At 50.5% G+C, this 11668-nt stretch overlaps 1 pseudogene; it reads left to right on the top strand.

Moving 5' to 3' along the window:
* The first annotated feature begins 1050 nt into the window (after positions 1-1050).
* Positions 1051-11668, top strand: part of LOC102374963 — a 20856-nt pseudogene continuing 10238 nt past the window's right edge.

Genomic DNA, 11668 nt, shown 5'->3' with positions numbered 1-11668 from the left:
GCCCCAGCCGGCCCGGTGCCCGCATCCTGCGCTGGGGCCGGGGGGGCAGGAAGGGCGGCTCCGACACTGCTCCGAGTGGGGCGGTGGGTGTTAGACCCCGACTCCATGCGGCACCCAACCAGGGAGACGATGATCCACTTGCCCATGGATCCGGTTACTCCTTAGCCAGAGCAAGCAGGGAGCAAACGCCAGCACACAGCGCTCACGACAGCCTTATTCAGCCTGGAGACAGCTTCCGAGCTCCCAAAACCAGCAAACCGGGGCCCTGCACTGAACAGTACTTCTTTCCACATTTCTACAGCTTAGTTCACGCTCATTAAAATTCACTCCCCCTTCGCCCCTCCCCCCATTGTCCCACCCATTTCTCCTCCCATCACAAGCTCTGCCCTCATTACCATGGCATTGCCTATGCGTGTCATTCATTTACATGCCTCTCTGCTAAGAGTGCATACGTAAAGCCATGAATTCAGCTTTTCTCAGTCACTTGCGATGGTTTCTGGTTTCTTGCTGACTTTAGCAGCCTCTCCAAGGTTTTGCTTCTAATTTATCTCCTGACAATAACTGGTGGGCTGCATCTTGTTCTTCATACGCAACGGGCTCTGTACTTTACAACACTGCAACCTTGTTAGAAAACTGCTTGCCTAAACATTTGCAAGGTTATTTTAATACATCATTCTGCCTTGTGCTCAGCAGCTCTGCTGAGACGCAGAAAAAAGCCTTTATTCAGCTGCAAATCTGGTGCTCTCCAAAATCTGAATATTGTAACCCTTATAGTTGGGAGCATCAGGGCTGGGCAGGCCTTGGTCTGGGTCTTGGATCCATGGTCAGATTTCTGCTGTCTCCTTTCCCACAGGTGCTCCTGGAGACCAGACACTGCCAACAGGCACCGTGCACAAGTGTACAGAGAGCGAGAGCCCAGACCCCCGGCCGGTGAGATCCCTCCTGGGGAGACGTGGCTGCTGCGGTGGAGCCCGTGGCAGCCGTGGGCCTTCCCTTCACAGCAGGAGCTGGAGAAGCAGGACCCAGGAGGTGTGCAGGCAGGGGCTGAGGGTGTAGAAGTCCCTTGTGTCGTCCAGCCCGGAGCCGGTCCAGCACCAAGAGCTCTGGGGCCAGGACGCGATGCAGGCCATGCAGCCCCCTTGCGAGGCCAAGCTGCCCTCCGCGACCCCACAGCTGGCACCGCGGGATGAGCTCCCCACCCCAGAGCCCGCCGGGGCCGTGGGCTGGGGGGAAGCCGCGGGGCCGCGGGAGGTTTGCAGCCGCCTGCGGGAGCTGTGTGTGCTCTGGCTGGAGCCCCAGCGCCGCAGCAAGGAGCAGATCCTGGAGCTGGTGGTGCTGGAGCAGTTCCTGGCCATCCTGCCCCCGGAGATGCGGAGCTGGGTCTGCGGGTGCCGCGTGGAGACGTGTGCCCAGGCCGTGGCCCTGGCCGAGGAGATTCAGCTGGGGCAGGCGGAGGACGAGAAGCTCCAGGTGAGAGCGTTTGTTTGGTGCCATCTGCACCTCCATGTGTCGGGGGATGTTCCCCCTCAGATCCCGGCTCCCCAGTGACACATGTATCTCGTCCCCAGGTCACCGTGCATGTGAAGGCCTGTGGTGAGGACAGGCCTCTGGAGGAGGCAGGAGATCTGGAAATCTCAGGGCCCGAGGACGAGATGCCCCATGTTACCAAAGAAGAGCGCCCCCCAAACCCAGAGCCAGGTCCTTACCAACCTTTTTGATGTACAAGCTTAACACGGGCTCCACACCCAGAGTAGCATTTACCTCCCCACACTCCCCGACATTATTAGTGTTGTGTGCTGGGTTTAGGCCAGTTGAGTTTGGGGAACGACTAAGTAGAAAACGGTGGGAGTGGGGTCGCAGGCTCCAAACAAGCGCTGCACGGGGGGACAGCGAGCGGGGCAGAGCGGGCAGTAGTTGGTGGCTCTTGAATGAGTCCAAGGAGCCAGGGGCAGGTGAGGTGTGAGATAAAGTCCTGGTGTGCAGTTAGGAGCCTGAGCGGCTGTCCTGCGGTTGGGGTGAGCGGCTTCAATGCCTGCCCCTGCCCAGGACAGGGCCGCAAGGCTTGTACCTGTGTGGCTGGGGTGGGACAGGGCTCTGGTCCCTGTGGGTGGTCCGAGGCCCAGGATCTTTCTCACTCCCTGCACCGCTGCTGTCAGAAAGATGCTTTAGGTGCCTTGCTCTTGCCATGCTGCCATGATCACAACCAGTGATCTAATTGCTGTTCTAATGATCAGTGTTGTAATAATATCAGTCAAGAAGTGGCTGGTGCAGGTGATGCGGAAACGAGAGTCCCCAGTGGCTTCTGGCTGGGCCAGGTGCAGTTCACCCAGGCCTCCAACCTGCTGCAGATCCCCAGGACAGGGGAGACCTGGGAGCTGTCGGCACATGGAGGGTCCCCAGGCAGGTGCCCCAGATGAGGCCCTTCCCCAGGTGAGGTGAGGAGCGGTGGGTCTCCCCTTTCCAGTGGCAGGAGGCCCCGTCCCCCAGTGCAGAAATCTCTCTGCCAGAACAGTTTGATGGGTCCATGCTCCAGCAGGTCGGTAGCTCCTGTTCTCCCGGTGCCCCTGGGAGCATTTCACACATCCTGGAGTAGACAGACCTTGCATTTCCACCCCCTCCCCAACATGTGAATATGTCCCAGCACCAGCATCCCTCCAGATCCTTTCCCAGGGAGCAATGTCACGGTGCTGTGATCACCACCAGCGCTGGGGCTATTCTAGGGGATCGTGTCCAGCCTCTTGGCAGTGGGACGATGAGTCTTCCTGCTCCCACCTCTTCCACACACTGCAGCCTCCAGCTACCTTCATCCCAGGCCAGTCCAGGTAATGAGCAGCGCTTTCCCCATGCCACCCCTGCAGGGCTCACCTGTGCACTCTCTTCCCACCCGCAGGTGCCGGGACCCTGAGCAGAGCGGATCAGCAGCCTCCCGAGGAAGGGCCTGTAAAGCTGGAGCTGCAGAGACCCTCCCCAGGAAGACAGGGACAGAGCAGCTCCCTGACACCTGGGCCGGGCCAGCTGCGGGAGGGGCAGGGCAGGCCGGCGAAGCAGGGGCAGAGCATGGAGGTGAGCAGGGCACCAGGTGGGGGTGGGAGTGGGAGTGCAACTGGGGCAGAGCCCAGGAGGAGCCAGGGGTGCTGTGAAGAGTTTGGGGAGCAGAGAGACCTGAAGAGTGAGCAGGAGTGCTGGCACGGGAAGGCCTGGTCAGAGTCCAGCCAGCCAGCACCAGGGAGCCCGGGGCAGTGGTCTCTACAGCTGAGCCCCACAAGTCCTCTGCGGCCTGGATAGGACTGGGGAGCACAGATGGTCTCTGCAGTCGATGCCAGCAGGGTCCCCCCAGCCCATCAGTTTGGCAGGAGTGAGCAGCACACCTGGTTGCTGATTATCTGTGTTAGTGTGAGGGGAGGCAGAAGCCAGGATGGATTTGCAGCTTACAAATTACCTGAATCAGAGCCGCAGCACAGGTTTTTTCAATTCCACACTCATTTCATTAGTTTGAATTGAAGGATATGCACAGACCAGACTATTAAATAGAGAGAGTCTTCTGAATACCAAGTGCAGGGGGGCAGCATGGTGGGAAGGGGGACAGTGCTGGGGGAGGGGATGTAAGTAAAGACCCCCCAACACAAAGGGGACACAGCAGCTAATCCAGTTAATCGGAGAAGCCTGCAGAGTCCCTGTGTGGACCGTACGTAACAGAACCCAGTCTGCAGGTGATCTCTGGTTGCACAACTCCATGTTCAGGTTTGTGTTGAAGTGTTTGGTCTAAGGACAGCTGCTCTGAGGTCAGCACTGGGAAGTCCAGGGAGGTGAAAGTGTCCTGCCACAGGCCTTTCTCTCTTCCTGGACCAGATGTCACCAGCAGGGACAGGGGGCTGTGGGGGGAGTGTGGGGCAGCAGAAGGGGTGGAGGGCTACGGGTTGGGAGCCTTTTTTTTTTATGAGAGAATTTTCAATTTTTAAACAGAGAAAACCAGGATCCCTGCGTATCATGTGTCAGCTGAGTAGCGTACCCCTGCCTGTCCTGGCTAAGCATGCGAAGCGCTGTAGTGCAGAGTGAATGCAGACAGGGCCGTGGAAAAGCGCTGTAGTGCAGAGTGAGTGCAGACAGGGCCGTGGGGGCAGCGGGGCAGGAGACACTGATGTTTGAGGTGTTTGAGGCCGTGGCAGTGTATTTCACACGGGAGGACTGGGAGCTCCTGGAAGGGGAAGAAAAGGGGCTTTACCGGGACCAGATGCTGAGGAACCACCAAGCCCTCGTTTCCCTGGGTAAAGCTCTGGTTCTTGCCTCTCCCTGGAGCCATGTGAGCTCTTAAGTGGTGTTGTCTTCTCCCTGCTTTTAACAGTCTCATCCTCATGAGCCTTTGGCTGGTGGCTTAAATCCCTTTGCTCCATAGTTTCATAGTTGATCGGGTCGGAAGGAGCCTTGACAGATCATCACGTCCGATCCCCTGCCATGGCAGGAAAGAGAACTGGGGTCAAATGACCCCAGCAATGTGTTCATCAAGCCTCCTCTTAAAGACCCCCAGGGGAGGAGCCATCAGCACTTCTCTTGGAAGTTGGTTCCAGATCCTATCCGCCCTGACTGTGAAGTATCGCCTCCTGATGTCTAGTCTGAATCTACCCTCTCCCAGCTTGCCTGCTGGTCCCCCTCTGATTATTTTGTAAATGGCCACTAGATCCCCCCTCAGCCTTCTCTTGTGGAGGCTGAACAGGTTCATGTCCCGTAGCTTCTCCTCGTAGGGCCTGCTCTGCTGCCCCCTGGTCATGCGGGTGGCCCTCCTCTGGACCCTCTCCATGCTGTCCACATCCCTCCTGAAGTGCGGCGCCCAGAACTGGATGCAGTACTCCAACTGCGGCCTGACCAGTGTCGCATAGAGGGGGACGATCACTTCCCTGGACCTGCTCGTGATGCATCTGTGGATACATGACAAGGTGCGGTTGGCCTTCCTGACCGCGTCCCCACACTGTCTGCCCATGTTCATTTTGGCATCAATAATGACTCCCAGATCCTTTTCTGCCTCTGCACTGACAAGAAGGGAGTTCCCCAGCCTGTAGGTCTGCTGATGGTTCTTCTTCCCCAGGTGCATCACCTTGCACTTGTCAGTGTTGAATTTTCCTGTTCTTATCCACCCACCCCTGTAACCTGTCTAGGCCCAATTGCAGCCTATTCCTCCCTTCTAGCATGCCCACTTCCCCCCACATCTTAGTGTCATCCGCGAATTTGAACAGGGTGCTTTTCACCCACTCGTCCAACTCTATGATGAAAATGTTGAACAGTGCGGGTTCGAGGACCGAGCCCTGGGGGACCCCACTGCCCACATCCCTCCAGGTCTAAAATGACCCATCCACCACCACTCTCTGGGTGCGGCCCTCCAGCCAGTTAGCGACCCATCTGACCGTGTAGGTGTCGATGCAACAGTCACGTAGTTTTTTAATGAAAATGGGGTGAGACAGTGTCAAAGGCCTTCCTGAAGTCCAGAAAGACTACGTCTACTGCTACCCCTGCATCTAAGGATGTTGTGACCAGGTCATAGAAGGCCACCAGGTTGGTCTTGACGTGGGAGAAAACTTCCCGGTGTTCGTTGTCTAGCCGCATAGAATCCAGACAACACAGGTAAAGGCTGTTTACTGCAGTTTATTTGCTAGCAAATGACCATAGCCAATAAAGAGTCAAAATGGCCCCGAACAAAGAGCATAAGACCCTTTTATATTTTTCTAAAAAGATAAAGTGACAGTGATACACAGTACTTTTATATAATGGTGAAAAGGCAGGAAAAACTTGACGCATGCGTGCTTTACTTGGTACTTTTCCATAAGCAACAGAATTATAATGCTGTGTTAGCAAAATTCCCCAGCAATAAGCTATTTTCAGGGTGTCTGATTATGGTTCCCAAAACTCTTTTGCTGACCTTTTGGTCTAGCTGATTTCAAAACCCCTTTGCGGAAGCTAAGCAGTAGTTAACATTTTGCGGTAGCAAGAGGCACAGTACCAGGCATTTCCTGAGTCGCAACTACTGTCTTGAAATAACATACATTTCCTGAGTGCACGACCCCCGGTGTCTGAACAGAGGTCTCATGCCTGGTACATTTTCTAAATATGCAGCCTAGCTTGTTTTAGGGCAAAAATTTCTTTGCTCACCATAGTCCCTCCTTTGTTCCAGGCTTCCAAGGGAAGTCTTGGAACACAACTTTAGGTATTCAGATTCCCATGGGGTTAGGTTTTGATTGATGTTGGATACTTGTATAAACTGACCATACGTTTTTACTTGCTTTTGCATAAATTGTTGTCCTAATGAGCATAAGCACTGAAAGAAGTATAATAGGCAAACTATAATAATAACTATTTCAAGTATGCTTAATACAAAGGGTTTAAGCCGTCTAGTGAGAGAAGGGAACCACCCACTAAGCCAGCTGAGAGATGTATTTTTAGGGATTTTAGTTATATCTTCGGCATTTTGAATATGAATAGTTGCATTATTGAGGTGGTTTCGAACTATAGTAAAAGAGCTGTTAACTCATACATAACATTCTGGCTTAATAACTGCGCATGCTCTTCCTTGAGCAGTGAGGAGGAAATCAAGGGCTATGCGATTCTGAATTACTATTTGTCGGAGTTCTTTTTGAGTGTCAGCTAAAGCTGCAACAGCTTTTGAAACCTTTTTATGGCCTACACTGTATTCATGAGCCATGAGTTCTATTACAGCCTGGAGGTGCAATATGTATTTTCCAAGACACGCAGTGCCTATTCCTGGGAGCATACTTGAAAGGGAACACTCAAGTAATACTCCCTTGGTAAGTTGAGTTGTTTGGTTTACTGTATCATGGCTTTCTGACACATCCTTCTTGTTTTGTCACCTGCCCCGTGGAAGGTGCATGGCGAAGGACGTAGAGGGTTTTAGTAGCACCAGATAGCAGATACTTTTCCCTTTGGTGGGGATTTTATAGTAGGCATAAGAGCTACAGACCCAATATTGCCCTTCTAAAGTGGTGAGACCTGAATTCTTGGGAGGTATACGGCCACCATTTCCCAATCTTAGAACTCCTCGTTCACTTTTCGATTTAAAGAAAGGATTTGCAGTCTCATTGAAAAAGCACTGTTCTCTGGAGGTATTATGGTATGCCCAATACCACAGGGTGTTCTTTAAATTGGGGATGGGTTTGCATTCAGGATTAATGCCATTGGTTAAGTCTTTTTTGCTGTAAAAATTATTGTAAGAGCTGCAGAAAGTAGGATTTTGGGTGTGATTATTACGTCAATCTCCTCTAGTAGAACTAGTATAATAATGATGATATGTGCTAGTACTTAAATTTAGACAGGAACTTCCCGAACAGTTTACATGGAAGCACTATTTTCCAACTACTGGTACAATTAAGTAGTACTCTCATTTGTTCAGCTCCCAAGTTTTGTCAGGGAGACTGGGGTCACTGGATGGATTCAGGAGTGATTTTACTAGTCCCAAAGGGGTAGGAATTATAGGAATTCCTCTTTGAGCATGAAGAGGGAAATGACTACATGCCCAGCAGTTGCTTTGATTGTCTGCCTTGGTGGCCTTTTCAACATATTGGAGGTAGATATTGGTACTAGAGACAGGGCCAGTATGATCGGGTTGGTTTGGTGGGTGTTTTACAAATTGTTGGGGGATTGGGTGTCCAGGTGTTACACAGAATTCTAATCCAGAGTTATTTACTGTGGCTTCTGGTACATTACAGCAACTTGAAGGGGGATACCAGTGGGCGGAGTTGACAATTTTATCAATTTGAGAGAGAGTGACTGAGGCACTCACCTTTCAAGACCTGGGGTCCTGGCATTTGCAGTAGCTGGTGTCAGAACTCATGCCCGTGGAAAAGAAGAAAGTTAGGAATAGTATAATCATAACTATTATATTGTAACAGTTCATCAGTTATTTTTGGTTGGTCTGAGTTTTAAGTTGTCTAGTGGGCTGCAGGTCCAGGAGGTATTTCCATCTGTTTCTGGTCTACTCTTGTCACGGTTAGGTAGACAAGCGGTGCTTTCGCGAAGTCCGTCGTCGTCTTTTTCTGGCTTCCCCTTTTCCTGGTCGGGAAGCTTGCATTGGAGCTGACCCTAGGTTCTGGTGAATCTTCTTTCTTCTTTTTCGTGCGGGTGTAATGAATCTAGTTGTCCTTCTTCGCTATCTTGACGGCAGTGTGTGAGGTGAGGAGGACTTGATACGGCTCTTGCCACCTTGGTTTAAGGGGAGACTGTTTCCAAGTTTTTACATACACCCAGTCTCCAGGTTGGATGCGATGTGCTGGAACATCAGCGGGTAAGGGTTGGCTCAAAGCAGCGTATCTGTGGAGAGATTTTAACTGAGACTGTAGAGATAAAACGTAAGAAGTGAGTTCTTCATCGCCTAGAAGAGAGGAAGTGTGAGCCGGTAGTAAAGGGGAATGTTGGGGAACAGGGTGTCTAAACAGCAGCTCGTAGGGGCTGAGCCTGAGTTTTCCCTTGGGAGTAGTTCTGATAGATATAAGAGCTAGTGGGAGAGCTTTGGTTCATTTTAACTCACTCTCAGTACATAGCTTTCTAATTCTCTGTTTTAGGGTTTGATTCATTTTTTCTACTTGTCCTGAGCTTTCTGGGTGCCAAGGGGTATGGAATTTCTATTCTATGCCTAAGCAGCCAGTCAGAGTTTTGTTTATGTTAGTAGTAAAGTGTGACCCTTGATCACTTTCAATGATGCGTGGTGGACCGAACCTGGGTATAATTTCATTAAGGAGCACTTTTACTACTTGCTGTGCTGTAGCTCTTCTGGTGGGGAAGGCTTCTATCCACCCCGTGAGTTGATTAACAATTACTAGGAGATTTTTGTACCTATTGTCTTTAGGCATGTCAGCAAAATTGATTTGTAGTCTTTCAAAAGGAGTATAGGCCCGGGGTGGGCTTTGGGGGGTCCTGATTTTTTCCCTCTGATGTTAAACTTTTGACATATACCGCAATGTGCTAAAAGTTTTTTTGCTTCCTGGTAGACTCCAGGTGCATAGAACAGCCTGTTAGTGATTGCAGCAAGTTTTTTACAATCAAATGTTCGTTTAGGTGAAGTTGTTGTAGATAGGGTTTAAGGGCTACTTTAGGTAGCACTACCCTTTCATCTGGTAATCGCCATATTCCGTCTTTTTCACAGGTGGCACCAGCCACTTTCTATTTTTGTTGTTCTGAGGGCGGAGCAGACATACATTTTTGGCTCTAGTAATATTCTCAAGTATGCCTTTGACTGAGGAACTTGAGTTTGGAAGGCTAAAGCAGAGAGTGCCTGTAGGGCTGCTGCCTGGGCTGCTGCATCAGCCAGGGCATTGTCTTTTGAAACTTGATCTTCCTTTTTGGTGTGTGCTGGACAGTGTATTACTGCTATAGCCTTTGGTGCCATTATAGCCTGTAGGAGATCATGGACTAGTTTGGCATTTGAGATTTTAGTTCCAGAGGCTGTTAGAAATCCTCTTTGTTTCTACAATTGTCCAGTGGCATGACAGATTCTAAAGGCATACTTAGAATCAGTCCAAATATTTACAGTGTAGCCTGTTGCTAATTGGCAAGCTCGTGTTAGGGCAGTAAGTTCAGCTGCCTACGCGCTCAACTGCCCAGGCATTGGCTCAGCTTCAAATACTTTAAATGGAGTTACCACTGTATAACCCGTTTTTCTAACTCCGTTGACTATTCTTGAAGAGCCATCCACAAAAAAAATCAAGTCAGGATTGTCTAAGGGTATGTCGCTAAGATCTGCCCTCGGTTTGTTTGAAAATGCTGCCACTTGGAGGCAATCATGGGAGTCTGGTTTACCGTCACTAGGTAGAGGTAATAGAGTAGCTGGATTCAGGGTATTGCATCTTTTTATAACTAGATTTGTGGCCATTAAAAGTGTGGTCTCATATTTATTCATTCTCTGATGAGAAAAAAGTTGGGTATTTTTCTGGAGGAGGAGAAGGGCCACTGCGTGTGGAGCTTTTAGTATAAGGGGGTATCCGAGGACTAATTCCTGGGCTTTCTCGACTATGGTTGCAGCCGCTGCCACTGCACGAAGGCCACCCACTCCCCCCTTTGCTACTGGATTTAGTTGCACTGAGAAATAAGCTACTGGGCGTTGGGTGGTGCCCAAAGGTTGGGTAAGTACCCTAGAGGCTACTCCTAGACGCTCATGAACAAAAACCGTGAAAGGCTTTTGATAGTCTGGTAGCCCCAGGGCTGGGGCAGAAGTCAAAGCAGTTTTTATATTGTTGAAGCTACGAGCAGCTTCATGGTCCCAGAAGACTGGTTCTTCTGCATCTTTAGCGGTGAGCTGTACAAGTGGCTTGGTTAGTTCTCCGAAGGCTGGAATCTAAGAGCGACAGAACCCTACTATTCCCAGCAGACCTCTAACCTGGCGCTTTGTTATAGGTCAAGGAATATTAAGAATGACTTGGATTCTGTTATTACTAAGACGCCATTGTCCCTGCTCTAGAATATGTCCTAAGTACCTGACAGTGGATTTACAGAACTGAAGGTTGCTTGGTGACACCTTGTGGCCTTTGGCGGCTAGTGCAGTGAGTAAGATGATGGTGTCCTGGGTGGAAGCCTCGGGTGAGGTAGAGCACAAGAGTAAATCATTCACGTATATTAGAAGGGATGAGGAATTAGGAAAGGTAACATCTTGCAAATCTTTGTGCAGAATGTGAGAAAAAATACTGGGAGATTCTACATATCCTTGGGGTAACTGTGTCTATGTTAATTGAGAGGAATCCTAAGTGAAGGCAAAAAGATATTGGGATTTAGGGTGGGTGGGAATGCTGAAAAAAGCTGAACAGAGGTCTACTACTGTGTAAACAGCAGTGTCAGGAGGTATTGCAGTCAAAATAGTATTGGGGTTAGGAACAACGGGGTGTCGAGGAATGACATACTTATTAATTTGCCTGAGATCTTGGACAAAACAATATACAGGGTTCCCGTCTGGACCAGGCTTGGATTTCTTCACTGGAAGTATAGGAGTGTTACAGGGAGACTGACAGGGAATCAAAATTCCTTGTTTAGAAAAGTCTTCAATTAAAGGTTTGAGTCCCTCAATTGCCTCTGCTTTTAAGGGGTATTGAGGTACTCTAGGTGGTTTAACATTGGTACGAATTAGAATTTTGACAGGGTCTGCAGATTTCAGGAGTCCTGTGGCGGGCCAGTAGGGGGCGCTCCTGCGTTGAGCCGCCCACCTCCCTGTGCCCGACCACCTTCCAGGCTCCGAGTGCCTCCCTTGGGGTGCCTCCCGTCCGGCCGACCCCTTCCCTGGAGCACCCCCGCTAGCCTGGGGGTCCCGCTGCCACCATCCAAGGCTCTGGACTCACTTCTGGCTCTGCGCACCTTGGAAAACACAGGCCTGATCGTCCAATGGGTACTAGACCCAATACAAGCACTTGGGGCACTTTCCCAAGTCAGGGGCTTATTAGGAAGCCTCCCTTAGTCCACCGACCTAAGGGGCCATTTAGACCCACCCCTCAATAAGTCTCCCACACCGGTTTCAAAGGAGTACTTTATTGATTACAGGGGTAGGGCGGAAACAGGGTAAAAGGTAGAGCAATATCATAGAAATCTTACAGGAATATCAAAGGAATCCCATAGAGCAAACCAGGGTGGCTGAGGTAGCCGTTTAAACACGCATCTGAGTTACTGAAGCTAAATATCTGATCGGATC

The sequence above is a fragment of the Alligator sinensis genome, unplaced genomic scaffold (assembly GCF_000455745.1).
Source record: "Alligator sinensis unplaced genomic scaffold, ASM45574v1 scaffold1460_1, whole genome shotgun sequence".
NCBI classification, from domain to species: Eukaryota; Metazoa; Chordata; order Crocodylia; family Alligatoridae; genus Alligator; species Alligator sinensis.
Note: the sequence above shows the minus strand (reverse complement) of the source record. Positions and strands in the feature narration are given on the sequence as shown.